This window comes from Rhopalosiphum padi, chromosome 2, assembly GCF_020882245.1.
Source record: "Rhopalosiphum padi isolate XX-2018 chromosome 2, ASM2088224v1, whole genome shotgun sequence".
Classification (NCBI taxonomy): domain Eukaryota; kingdom Metazoa; phylum Arthropoda; class Insecta; order Hemiptera; family Aphididae; genus Rhopalosiphum; species Rhopalosiphum padi.
The window spans coordinates 48,463,407-48,477,554 of NC_083598.1; the positions used below are offsets into that span (position 1 = coordinate 48,463,407).

The 14,148-nt window shown below is 32.7% G+C and overlaps 1 protein-coding gene and 1 pseudogene across 1 annotated transcript in view; both read left to right on the forward strand.

Moving 5' to 3' along the window:
- LOC132922933 (histone H2B-like) overlaps positions 1–14,148 on the forward strand; it is a 110,072-nt gene that overhangs the window by 4,242 nt on the left and 91,682 nt on the right. The window lies entirely within an intron of this gene.
- Positions 13,003–14,042, forward strand: LOC132918987 (uncharacterized; annotated as a pseudogene).

The following is a 14,148-nucleotide window of genomic DNA, read 5'->3' on the forward strand; positions in this document are numbered from 1 at the left end:
CTCCGCTTGATACAGTCGTCATCTACAACGAAAGTCAAGCGCAAAGTAGAAGTCATCATGGGCGGCCGCAGAGCCGGTTCGAAAAGGAATCGGACCCCGCCACTCACCGAATCAAATAAGCTCCGCAACCAGACCCTCTCTCCTCCACCCCAACAGCGGCCAGAACCGCCATCGCCCGATCCATCCGACTCAGAATCGTTGTCAGGCGATTCTTATATCTCATCGGACAACTCCCATCCAGCCAGCGACATCTCGGCCTAGTTCCGCTACTCTCCACACCCGCACCAGGGAGGTCTAATACTGCTACTAATAATATAAACAAGTCGTCGGACCCCACCTCCGACACAAGTACACCGAAAACTCCGCTTCCACCGCCTATTATAATTACTGCGTCCTTGTGGCGTCAAGCAGCACCGCTCATTTTCTAAAACCAAGACATCTCCCCTATCGGCCTTACTGCCAAATCCTCTTCCGACGGTAAAATATTTGTCAAAACCTCATGCGCCACGCAATTCCGCCTAATTCAAAAGACTCTTCTTACCAATAAAATCGACTTCCACACTTTCTCCCTCGCTGCAGACCGCCAGCTAAAAGTAGTAATCAAAGGTATCCCTACGGATATTTCTGCTGAAGAACTCGAAAACGAATTGGTAGCCCACAACTTCGATGTAAAGCTTATAAAACGTTTCGGGCCGGTAGACAAACCCATGCCCATCTGCCTCGTTATACTATCCGGCAACCAAGCCAAAAACATTTATGAACTATCAGAATTATTTTACTTAAAAATCACTGTTGAGTCGTACAAAAAATCCGGCCCTTCTCAATGCCACTCCTGTCAAAAATTCGGCCATGGGTCGAAAAACTGCGGTAACTCTCCTCGATGCATCAAATGTGCTGGCTCGCACAGCACGAAAGAATGTGCCAAACCCCGCGACCAGACCCCGACTTGTGCAAACTGCAATGGAGCTCACACAGCCAACTTCCGAGGTTGCCCTTCATTCCTGAAATTGCCAAAAACTTCACAACTAAATTTCCCACACCAAACAATCCGTCGTCATCCACATCTACAGTTCCTCCAACCTTACCTCAAAATTATACCACTCAACCACCACCCGGAAATCACTCCACTAAACATCTCAACTACGCCAACGCAACCAAAAAGAATCCCGCGATCAAAACCGAAAAGGTCATAAATCTCTTAACAGAACTCCTATCAGCCATCTCAACGACCGATGATCCAAAATCAATTATCTCCTTCACAATAAGCTCATTTCTATCTCTCCTTAAAAACAATTATGAATGACCTGAGAATTCTATACTGGAATTCAAACGGCATCAGATCTAAAATCAACGAACTATACACACTTATGACAAAAACCAACGCTGACATCGTATTGTTAAACGAAACTAAATTAAAACCCATCAACCAATTAAAACTCCGTAACTACCACATCTATCGTTCAGATAACTCTTCAGGCCTACGCGGTCACGCCTGTGGTGGCACCGCCGCAATAGTTCATCGCAGAATAGTTCACAGGCACATTATTATACCGACTACAATGTCTTCAACCACCGTCGAGATATCCACGGGCAACTACCAAATACAAATCTCCGCCGTATATAAGAGCCCAAATCAACCAATGAAAACCGACGACATAAACGCTCTGACCAACGGCAACCACTGGTTTATTGTAGCGGGCGATCTTAACGCAAAACACCCATTCTGGCACAGTCGTTGCTCTAACGCCGCCGGCATTATATTATATAACCACGCTCTAAATGACGACTACATCGTTACTGCCCCGGACACACCAACGTTCTTCCCGGCTGCGTATTTACGTTCTGTACATGAATTTAGCACTCAGTGCCAAATCAACGTATAGTCCGGAGTTGTAATTTCTGTTCCGTTTTATACACGAGTTTGGCACTTCGGCGTTTATTGTAATATACATTTTATAAAATATGTGCATTATAAAATATTACGTTAATATTAATATTATTTATTATTATTGTAGATAGAACTGAAACTAATAAATAAATAATAACCCGTTCAATATTTTTATTTATACTCGTTTTAATTTATATTTGTTATTTAACACTTAATTGTTATAACTTGTCACAAATTTAAAATATTAATACAATTTTTAATATTAATAATTAAAATATTATAAAATAATATATAAACATTTTTATAAATCAGCTTAAATAAATAATAATAATAAAAAAATATTTTTAGCATAAATAATAATATGTACTAAAATATACTAAAATGTACTGTTATAAATATAAATATTGTTTGTTCACTGTACTGAGTACCTATGTGGCTATGTCAATGAGATTTTGCATTTGTTGTATTATTTTTTATATTTTCTCCTAAATTTCTTTTTTTGTTACGTTTTTTATTAGCTGGCATTTCACTATTTGATGGTCGACCTGCTTGAATTCGTTTGGCACCTGTTGCTATCTGACTTATTCTTCTTGACCGCGATGTTGGTTGGATTCCTATTACTTTGCCTCGACGTGATACGCTAGCAGAAACTTCAGATAATTCTGAAACTGTAGTAATTCCACCAATTTTTTTGTTTAATAGTTTTATTTTGTTTAAAACAAATGGGTTGTTATTATTTTTAGCTATTTGTTTTATATTGTTTATATTTTTAGTTAGTAATTCCAATTCAATATCCATTTCATTGTCAATATTAATAACAGTATCATTTTCTACTCCAATTTCCATATTAAATTTTTGCATACTACTGTGAAAATTTAAATTATCTAAGTTATTACTTTCTTTATTATTAAACTTTGAACATTCAGTCTCCACCTCAAACTCCATTGTGTCCATATCCATTTTATGTAGAAACGTATGGTCAAAATTATTTCCTACAGCCAAAGTCCCTATTTCAATTCGATCATTGTCTGACAAGTTAGGAAGATTATTAACAGTGTCTCCAAATAAATGTACTGCACATATATGCTTGCAAAAGCGACCACCTTGACCAGCTGCACAATCACAAAAAAAATTTAATTTATCGTTTTTTATAACTGTATAAAAATTATTTCCAGATGATGAATTAATCTCATAAGTTGTATCATTTTTTTTATTTACATCGAGTAATTTAGCTTTATTACAAAAATTTTGAAAAATAATTTCAAATTTTGTAACACGAAATGACGAAAATTTTATCAGACGCCTTTTATGATAATCCTCTAAAATTTTGCAAATAAAGTCGACTAAAGCTGCCGAATTAAAAGCTTTACAACGTTCGAGAACTATGTCTTTAAAAACTCTTATAGATGCTTCTACAATATTATTGGTATTATGGCCATGAGTTGGAAATTGAGTTCTATAACATATACACCATTCTAACATTCTATTTCGATAAGTCATCATATGTTTTGAAAAAAGAGCTGATTTATCGTTACATAGTTCATCCATCATTACTTTAGCTTCAATTTCGTTAGGTGAATACATAACTTTTCGAAATCTTTGCATGTATAATTGCCTTTCAAATTTACTAACACCATGTTTACTTTCGCATAGCCAACGCCATAATGCCTGTAGAACATGAAATGTACATAACAATAGTGTAGAATTTGGAAAAATTTCATTGAGGGCTTGGCGTTCTGATTTACTATCATCAGTCATAAAAACCAATGGCTCCATTTGTCCATAAAAAGCAAAATTTCCCAATGATTTTCTTAAAAATTTGAATGCGCTGGCATAATCATCTTTAGTAGTGAATTTATGAATCAACACCGCTAATGGTATGCCACCAACTTTTGTAACTCCAAAGAAAAATGTAACGCATGAGCCACCTTGGTCACATGAACCACTAGAATCGACAAAAACAATATCTCTAGAAAGAGGCAATCCATGAGCTCTACGCATTATGGGCGTTACAATACAAATACAAAATGGATTTTCCTGCACTTCAATAATATGATCGTGAAATCTATTTTGCATTTCCCTCACTACTTGTGCAATGCTATTTTCTGTACGATCACCAAAATGTTTTGTCCTAAAAGTAATTTTTTTTCTTTACATTTAAAATTTAATGAAAATATTAAAATTACTTACCTCCAATAATCAAACATTTGATACACTTGTCGATCCGTAGGGTTTGTTTGTGCATCTGCTAATAATTTAATAATTTGCATATCATCATCAATGTTGGCCGTTAATTTAATTTCATGATATGTTTTAGCTGCTGAAGGAGTCATCCCGTTTGAAAACATTTCTATAAATTCGTCTTGAATATGTTTTGCTACTCTTAAGTAACTATAAGCTTCAGCATTATTTATTTTATGCGTGTGATGAAAATGTATCTAGAAAAATATTTAAATGTTTTGATTGTTTGTGTAAAAGCAAGCATCAATTCCCACTGTCACTGTGCAATATTACCTATATTTATTTTATATCTATGTAATATTTCACTGCAACACGTAATATCACTAAATTTGTTAATTTAATAGGTATAACATACATATTGCTGCAATTGTAATTGCTTGTATTTGCTGACATTTAAAAATAAATCAAATATATAAAAATAATCACTAAATATGCAAAAATATGCACCATTTAATTATTTAAGGTAAAGTGCTTTTTTTAGAGTATTCAAGTATAGATACTATATCTATATGTAAGTACACACTATTTTTTAAACTATTTTTATTGACATAATTTTCTATTACTTACTTTTATTTCTGCGTTCAGTCCTCTGCGTATCAATACATCCTTTTTTCGCGTATCTTTTGTATTTTTTTTGACATGAATTTTAATTAATGCATTATTACAACCTTTATTGCGATTTCTAGCAATATTAGTTCCAAGTACTTTATTCCACGAAGAATGTTGGCAAACATAATCTTTGCGATATTCAAACAATTTCATGTTTGGAAATGTATTTCTTACAATCCAATTAGTTTTTGATGACATAGAAAATAATTTAACCCATTCATCGCATGTTTTATGGTACGATTCATCAATTTTGTTAAACTTGGTCCTTAAAACAATTTCAAATTTTTCTGAATCTTCGACGTTACTCTTAATTATTTCACAGTATGAATCAAAATCGAAAAGATTTGAAATCATAGTAGTCATTTCTTATTAAAAATTATAATTAAAAATTAACTCAGTTTAGTATTGGTATTTAAATATCTAAATTAACCACACGTAAAACGACGGAACACGGAAATGTACTGTTGAATCTTGTATAGTAAATAGTAATATACGTACAAATTGGTATAATAGGTACTTATTTGAGATAAGTACAAATTCAGTTTATAAAATATATAAACGTATAAAATTCCCACTTGTTCGATTTTTGCTATCGCACTATCAAACGTAATTATTATTACATTATCTATATCATACAAGATAGGTATATACCTACAGGTCACAATAGTTATAAAATGTATAAAAGGTGTGTAACAAATTTGTGACAAGTTAAAACTTAATTACTAACACTTATTTAATTATTATTTATTTAAGCTGATTTATAAAAATGTTTATATATTATTTTATAATATTTTAATTATTAATATTAAAAATTGTATTAATATTTTAAATTTGTGACAAGTTATAACAATTAAGTGTTAAATAACAAATATAAATTAAAATGAGTATAAATAAAAATATTGAACGGGTTATTATTTATTTATTAGTTTCAGTTCTATCTACAATAATAATAAATAATATTAATATTAACGTAATATTTTATAATGCACATATTTTATAAAATGTATATTACGATAAACGCCGAAGTGCCAAACTCGTGTATAAAACGGAACAGAAATTACAACTCCGGACTATACGTTGATTTGGCACTGAGTGCTAAATTCATGTACAGAACGTAAATACGCTTCCCGGCTGCCACAGGTCATAGACCCGACGTCTTAGACATAGCACTAATACGTCTACCACAACTCTCCTACGATATAACAAACCTTAACGAGCTCTCATCCGACCACAACCCAGTGCTACTCACACTGTCAGACTCTCCAATCACCTCCTCGCCACCACAAACCTCAAGATGTGTTAACTGGACCAAATATATGGCCATAATTGATTCCACTTCTCCATCGACTAACCAGCCAATCAGAACGCCCCAGGACATTGACACGGCTCTCGACTGTTTTAACATGAGCATTATAACTGCTGTTAACGAGAGCACATTTATTAAAAATAATCGGACATTTAAAAACACTCTACCTCCCGAAATCGTCGAGGAAATCGAAATTAAAAATCGTCTACGTCGCGAATGGCAACGTTTCCGTGACCCATTGGTCAAACGCCGCCTAAACAGTAAGATCAAATTTATACGACTTATCCTCAAAACACACCGTGCCGACGAATGGGATCACTTCCTCGATACCCTAGACGCCCAAGACGGTTCAATTTTCAAATTAAACAAAAAACTCCTAAACAAAACTCCTGCGGTCCATCCGTTGATTGGCCCAAATGGCCTTATGTACAAGGACGAAGAAAAGGCTGAATTATTTGCTGACACATACGAACACCAATTCAAGCCAACTACGGGCCCAGTCATACCAGATGTCACCACCTTCATCCACTCTCTTCAATCATCCCCACATACTGGCTACTACACAACACCGAACACCGTCCAACAAATAATAAATCGTATCGCAAAACGCAAAGCACCTGGCGCAGACTCCATCACTAACTTAGCCGTCAAACTCCTACCCAGGAAATCAGTTTTGTTTCTGACCCACCTCTTAAACGGATGTCTGCGAATTGGCTACTTCCCAAAATCGTGGAAGCACGCAATCATCATTACCATCCCCAAACCAGGAAAGAACCACCGACATCCAGCCAACTACCGCCCTATCGCACTTCTATCATCCCTCTCAAAAATCTTCGAACGAGTTGTTTTGGCAAAACTTTATGCTGCGATTGGTCCCAAAATCAGGAAAGAACAATACGGTTTCCGTCCAGAACATTCAACAACCCACCAGCTTGTCGGCCTCATTGACAATTTGGCAGCAAATTCAAACAATAATCTGCGCACAGCCGCTGTCTTTCTCGACGTCGAAAAAGCCTTCGACCGGGTCTGGCACGCAGGCCTACTATATAAGCTCCACGCCTTGGGTACCCCCACCCCACTACTAATTATAATAAACTCGTTCCTAACAGACCGTACTTTCTCGGTAAGATTAAACTCCATCATATCCAGTAGTAGGCCGGTTCTTGCAGGTGTACCTCAAGGCTCCTGTCTCTCGCCGACACTATACTTGGCCTACACAAATGACGTCCCCCTCAACCAAAATGCTCGGCTGTACCTATTCGCCGACGATACCATGTTCACCACCTCAAACAACAACCCGAAAATAGCAGCCATCCAACTGCAAAAACAATTAAACACAACATTAACCTGGTGCAAAAAATGGCGTCTCAACATCAACGCCCAAAAAACGGTTGCGGTCATGTTCAACGGCCCTAAACACTTCGCCTCACACCACCTGAATCTAAACGGTCACCAAATCCCCTGGTCTCCTTCATCAAAATACCTCGGCGTAACCATTGACCGTAATCTCACATTCTCGGGCCATATCAAGTTAACTGTAAAGAAAGCCACCGCCGCCCGCGGCATGCTGTACCCGATCATAAACCACTCCAGCCCCATCCCCATCAAAACAAAACTGAATATTCTGCAACTATACATTAAACCTATCCTATCATACGCCGGTCCAGCTTGGGGACCACTAATATCCCAAGCAAACTGGCGCAAACTTGAAGCCGTCCAAAATATCGGCCTCCGTACCATCACCTCCTCCCCATGGTTTGTGACAAATAAAACAATCCTTTCTACAACACGTACCTCCACCATCAAACAATCAATAATAACCAACAGCAAAAACCTATTTCACCGCAACTCAAAGTCAACTTTCGCCCACATCCGCAGTCTTGGACAATCCACCGTAACTACCGACCCAACCTCAAAATCCACAAAGCCACGCCCCCTCATATGGTCCAATTCAAACTAACTAAATAATTCACCACAACTCATTCAACTCGTCATAGGCTAACGCCTGGAACGAGTATATAGGCTAGCGCCGTCATACAAGCAAAAGCAAAAAAAAGCGGAGAACCACATATCTTCAATATCGGAGATAAATGAAAGCATTGAAAAACTAACTAAAGCCGTCCAATCGGAATGCCGGAACTGCTCCTACTCAGTGAACCAATCAGAGCCCCCGAAACCGCTACCGGACGATATACTACTTGAGATTGATACTAAACAACTACTACGGAAAAACTGGCAACGTACGCGCGACCCAAAGATAAAATCACTCTACAATACAGGTGGCATACGTAAAAGACATCCTCTCACGCCACAGATCATCAGAATGGTATACTTTCACATCCACACTAAATTTCAAAAACAAATCTATTTACAAACTAAACCGCCGCCTTCTTCATAAACCTTCACCGTGTCAACCACTAAAATCGCCGGAGGGTTCAAAAATTTATGATTCAAAACTGAAGGCAGAATTATTTGCAGATGCAATGTCAGAGCAATTCCAAAACAACCCTGGCCCTCCACTACCCGAAGTTGAAAACGCTAATAAACAACTTCGTAACGTAAAATCACCCTCTTCAACAACCTATGTTTCACCAAATGAGGTATGGAGTATAGTGAAACACCTCCCCTCCGCGAAAGCGCCAGGTGAAGATGGCATAACAAACAAGGCCCTAAAGCACCTTCCAAAAATAGCAATCGTTCTCCTAGCTAACATATTCACTTCCTGCTTCAGATTTTCTTATTTCCCCGACCAGTGGAAAAAAGCCCATATTGTAATGATCCCTAAACCAATGAAAAACCACCTCCTACCCGACTCATTGCTGAATACTATGCCCAAAGTCTTTGAGAGAATAATTCTATCAAGTCTTAAAAACCACATCAAAATTAGGAACGAGCAACATAACATGCCTTCCGTACGGGTCATTCAAAAACCACACAGTTAATAACAGTAATCGACGATTTAACATTTAGATCCCAAGAGGGGGAAAAATCAGCGGCTGTCTTCCTGGACGTGGCGAAAGCTTTCGACCGTGTGTGGCACCAAGGACTGATCTTCAAACTGACGACAAACATTCGCATAAGTATGCGCCATTCACGCCAAACGTGTCACGATCATGCCTAAAGACATCCAACTAGCTCGTCGTATCCGCGGTGAACGTGCTTAATAACAATAACCAATCCATTTAAAACGGCCCTTATTAGGGTCCCAAGTTTTATAATACGCCCATCTTTTCTTCTTTTTTTGTTATATTAATAAATATTATTTATAGTTATAAATTTTGCAATATATCATTATAAGAACATTACAAAAAAATATTATAATATATTATTCTATTTTATTAAAAATGGGATTTTTTACGCATAACCAATTTTTGACATAATCGATTTTTTAATTTTGCTGTAACTCAAAAATGAATCATTGTAAATATTTAGAATTTTTAACTTTTACTTCAAAATAAATATTAATTAAACCTGATCTAAAAAATGGTAAATTTAACATATTTCTTAAATCATAAAATCACTTCATATGCACTAAATAATCTTTTAATATATTTTTCGTAGTGTATAGTAAATCATTTGTATCTTACTTAGCAATAAATAAATTAAATTGAATAGGCTAATAAAAACATGTACCGATTCCGAGCATTTTAATTATATGATTTAGTGTTATATTCATAATGTGTAACTACCAATTTGATTTTTGTACAGAAGAGCGAGATACAGACTGCTTTTTATACTTAATAAATTTAACTTTTTAAGAGTATTCAAGTACAGATATATTTAAGTACATACTATTTTTGAAACTACTTTTATTGACATAATTTACTTTTATTTCTGCGTTCAGTCCTCTACGTATCAATACATCCTTTTTTCACGTATCTTTTTTGACATTAATTTTAATTAATGCAATATTACAACCTTTTTTGCGATTGCTACCGAAATTAGTTACAAGTATTTTATACCACGAAGAATGTTTCAAACATATTCTTTGCGATATTCAAACAATTTCATGTTTGGAAATGTATTTCTTACAGTCCAATTAGTTTTTGATGACACATGAAAAATTTAACCCATTCATCGCATTTTTTATTGTACGATTCATCAATTTTGTTAAACTTGGTCCTTAAAACAATTTCAAATTTTTCAGAATCTTCGACGTTACTCTTAATTATTTTACAGTATGAATCAAAATCCAAAAGATTTGAAATCATAGTAGTCATTTCTTATTAAAATTACAAATAAAAATGACTATAATATTATAATATGATTTAATAAAAAACATTTATTAATTCTGTTTAGGTATAATAAAACATTATTACAATCTCTTTAGTAAATTCAGTGAATATAAGTAATAAGTATAGCTATAGCTAGTAGCTAAAGTAATAGCTATAGGTACAATGTTTAATAATAATTATTAGCAATAAAAAAAAAGTATGTATCTAATTATACATCTTTTAATACAAATTATAAATATTCTTATATTTTTAAATAACATACACAATAGGTAATCATTCTAAAAAATTATTAGTTATTTAATAAAATTAACAAATATAAAAGAATTTTACAATCTAATATATTTTATGAGACTTAGTATAATGTTTATTAATGTTTAAACTGTTTTAAAAATGTTTTAATCTGATGAAATAAGCATCTTTATTATTTGGAATATTATATAAATGGATAGGAGGTCCTTTAAAATCATTAATATTTTTTAATTCAAATGGCCTTATAACATGAAGTGTAATTTGTCAATACAAAAAAATAAATGTAATAATACTACTATTAGGTAATAAGTATAGTAGTAAATAATCATATCAATAATAGTTCTGCGTATTCTAAATTAAAACAAAAATGCGTTTTATATACTATATGAATTCACAGTCCTACTAATTATAAAACAAAATAATATGTATAGGTACTTCATCTTTCAAAACTATTGAATTATTATTTGAGCTGCGTTCAGTTTCTGAAGATTGAGGTATTGAAGACAATGAGCTAGAATCTGTATTCAGGTTCTTCATTAAAATAATTAATAATATTATAACTACTATTATATATATTATAATAAATAAAAAAAAGGGTGGGCAAGTCGCAAGTGGGTATTGCTCTGCCGTATAGTACCTTTCAAAAAAGGAAAACTAAAATGTTTTTTGAAATTATTTACCTATTTACATAATTGTTTTATATCGTTATTTGTTATTATTATTTAGAAAAAGTTATTTTAGTTTAAACTTTTATAGATTATAAATGGTCTATAATATTGCTCTAAAAATATACCTGTATATTATTATTTTAATATTTAAAAAAAATAATAACAAAAAGTTATTTAAACATTTTAAATATTTAGAGAGAGCACACTTTTTACATAATATACATTTATATTTAATTTTTTTTTAAAAGGACAGTACAAAAATGTTATGTTTATTGATTATTATAATAAAGAAGTAATTATATTATAAATTTTGTTGTTGTGAGATTTTCAAACATTATTAGTGTAGGTAGGTAATATGTCAATAAATAATAATGTTGATATTTATAAAGTAATAATAAAATAGTCAAAACGTTTGGACCATACCCATTTTTAATTATCATCCATTCATTGGCAAAGAAAAATATGCTTCAAATTCTTTATTTAGTTGAATATATATTTACAAAAATACCAAACATGTAACGACCAAGGCAAAGATGGTTGCATACAGTATAAAAGTACATGTAATGGTGTTGAAACCAGGTTATAATTTAAAAATTCAACCTAATTTACACAAGACAAGAATGGTGAAATTATTTTTAGAAGCAAAGATCCTTAAGAGGCTGTTATAAATTTATAATATTAAATAAATAAATATAAAAAAATAATAAATAATGACAAAATTAAATGATTACAATTTATAGGTAGCTGTTATAAATAAGGTATTTATTTTTAAATCTATATTTAGTAGGTAAGATTATTTTATTCTAATGAATATTTTGTAATCTCTATTAATATTATTATGACTAACAATTAAATTTTAGTTCCGAAAAAGGAAAGCTATACATTCTACAACAAAAACGTATTTTTCACGTTACATTCAAAATGATACATCAAATCAACTGTCAGGCATTAATCAAATAACAAACACTTATGTCAGATCACAAGAACTTGAAATTAACTCAACAACTGACAATTTAGATAATATTTCAAGCATGGGTTTACAAATACCAATTGCATGTAATTTACCATCACCGGTTTTATTTGATAACTTTTCAAATGTAGTTAATTCTAAAATTAGTTATTCTTACAATATTATTAGTAAAATAAATGATAATGATTCTGTTGATGAAGTTCCTTTAAAACAAAAATTACAACAGCGGATAAGTGATTATCATGTTTCTCATAACTGTGTTAATTTACTTTTGTTAATTTTGAGATCAGAAGGATTAAAATTTCCTAAAGATGCCAGAACATTATTAAAAACACCTAAAGCTCATGAACATAGCATAATAAATATTCACCCTGGTTCTTATATATACACCTTGGGGTAGAATTTATGTTAACCAAAATCTTAATAACTGCAAATCTTGATATTATTGAAAAAATACTACAATACAACTTGGATTTAATATAGATGGATTTCCTCTTACATTAAGTTTAAAATCAAGTTTTTGGCCCATTCTTTTGAGCTTTGTAAATATTCCTCAGTTATTCAATATTGTAATGCCGGTGGGTATTTATCATGGTAAGTTTAAAAAACCTTCATCTAGTCATGAATGTTTACAATATTTTACTTCTGAAATGAAAATAATTTTAATTAATGGAATATGTATAAAAGATCAATTAATGAAATTTGAAATTAGTCAGTAGGTTGTGTGTAATACACCTGCAAAGTCATTTATTTTAAATGTGAAAGGGCATGATGATGATGCCTATCATGGGTGTAATTCCTGTGTGGTTAAAGGAACATATATTGATAATAAAAGGATGGCCTATCTAAATTTAAATGCCCCTTTAAGATCAAATCAATCTTTTTGAGACAAACAGGATTCATTTTATCACAAAGACTCAAGCTCTTTTAGAGGAATTTTCAATTGATATAACGTCCATAGTGATACTTGAATATATGCATAATATTTGTTTAAGGGTTATGAAGAAGCTAATTGTATTCTGGGTAAAAGGTAAAAAACCTTTTCGTTTGGTAGATCCAAACACTGTTTCAGAAGACTGAAGAATTGATTAATATTAAATGCTATTTACCATCAGAATTTAATCGCTTGTCCAGATCACTTGAAGAATGTGAACATTGGAAGGCAACGGAATTTCGCACTTTCCTTCTTTATATGGGTCCTATAATTGTATTAAAAGGGAGATTGAAGAAACCTCTACTTAAACATTTTATGATTTTAAACTATGCCAAAAGACTTCTAATTTCTTCAGAAACTTGTAATACCCATAATAATTTGGCTAAAGACATGTTAAAAAGATTTGTACATGAATATGGTTCTTATTATGGTGAAGGATATGTTGGATATAATGTTCATAGTCTGATACATCTAGCTGATTTTGTTTTAATTCATGGAAATTTGGATTTATTTAGTGCATTCAAGTATGAAAACTATTTACAGTTTTTAAAAAAAAGTTGTAAAAATGATAGATTTCCTCTCCAAGATGCATATAACCGCGTCATGGAAAAAATTGGCGTTCAAATTAATAAAACTATAACTCCAATAATATATCCAGTATTGAAACGAGATATAAAATTTAATACTAATTTAAATAATTTATTAACTGAAACTTTGTATGAAGAAGTTGCATTAGAAAAATTTGTGATGAGTTCAAAAAATGTTGAAGATAAATATTTTATGTTGCAAAATAATGATATAGTTGAAGTTACCAAAATAATAAAATATTTTAATGGTCAGATTAAATCGGAAGCAATTACACGATTCTGCATCAAAATAACAATTCTATATACAAATCCAGTACGAATGTACGATCATGCTAATGAATTCTCTAGTGGTTAAAACAATAATTAAAATACCTGAAGATTTGTAATCGGTTATGGATTTGAGACGGGAAGCACGCCTGTAGACCATGATTTGTGGGTGCGTCTAAACTAAACATACGTAT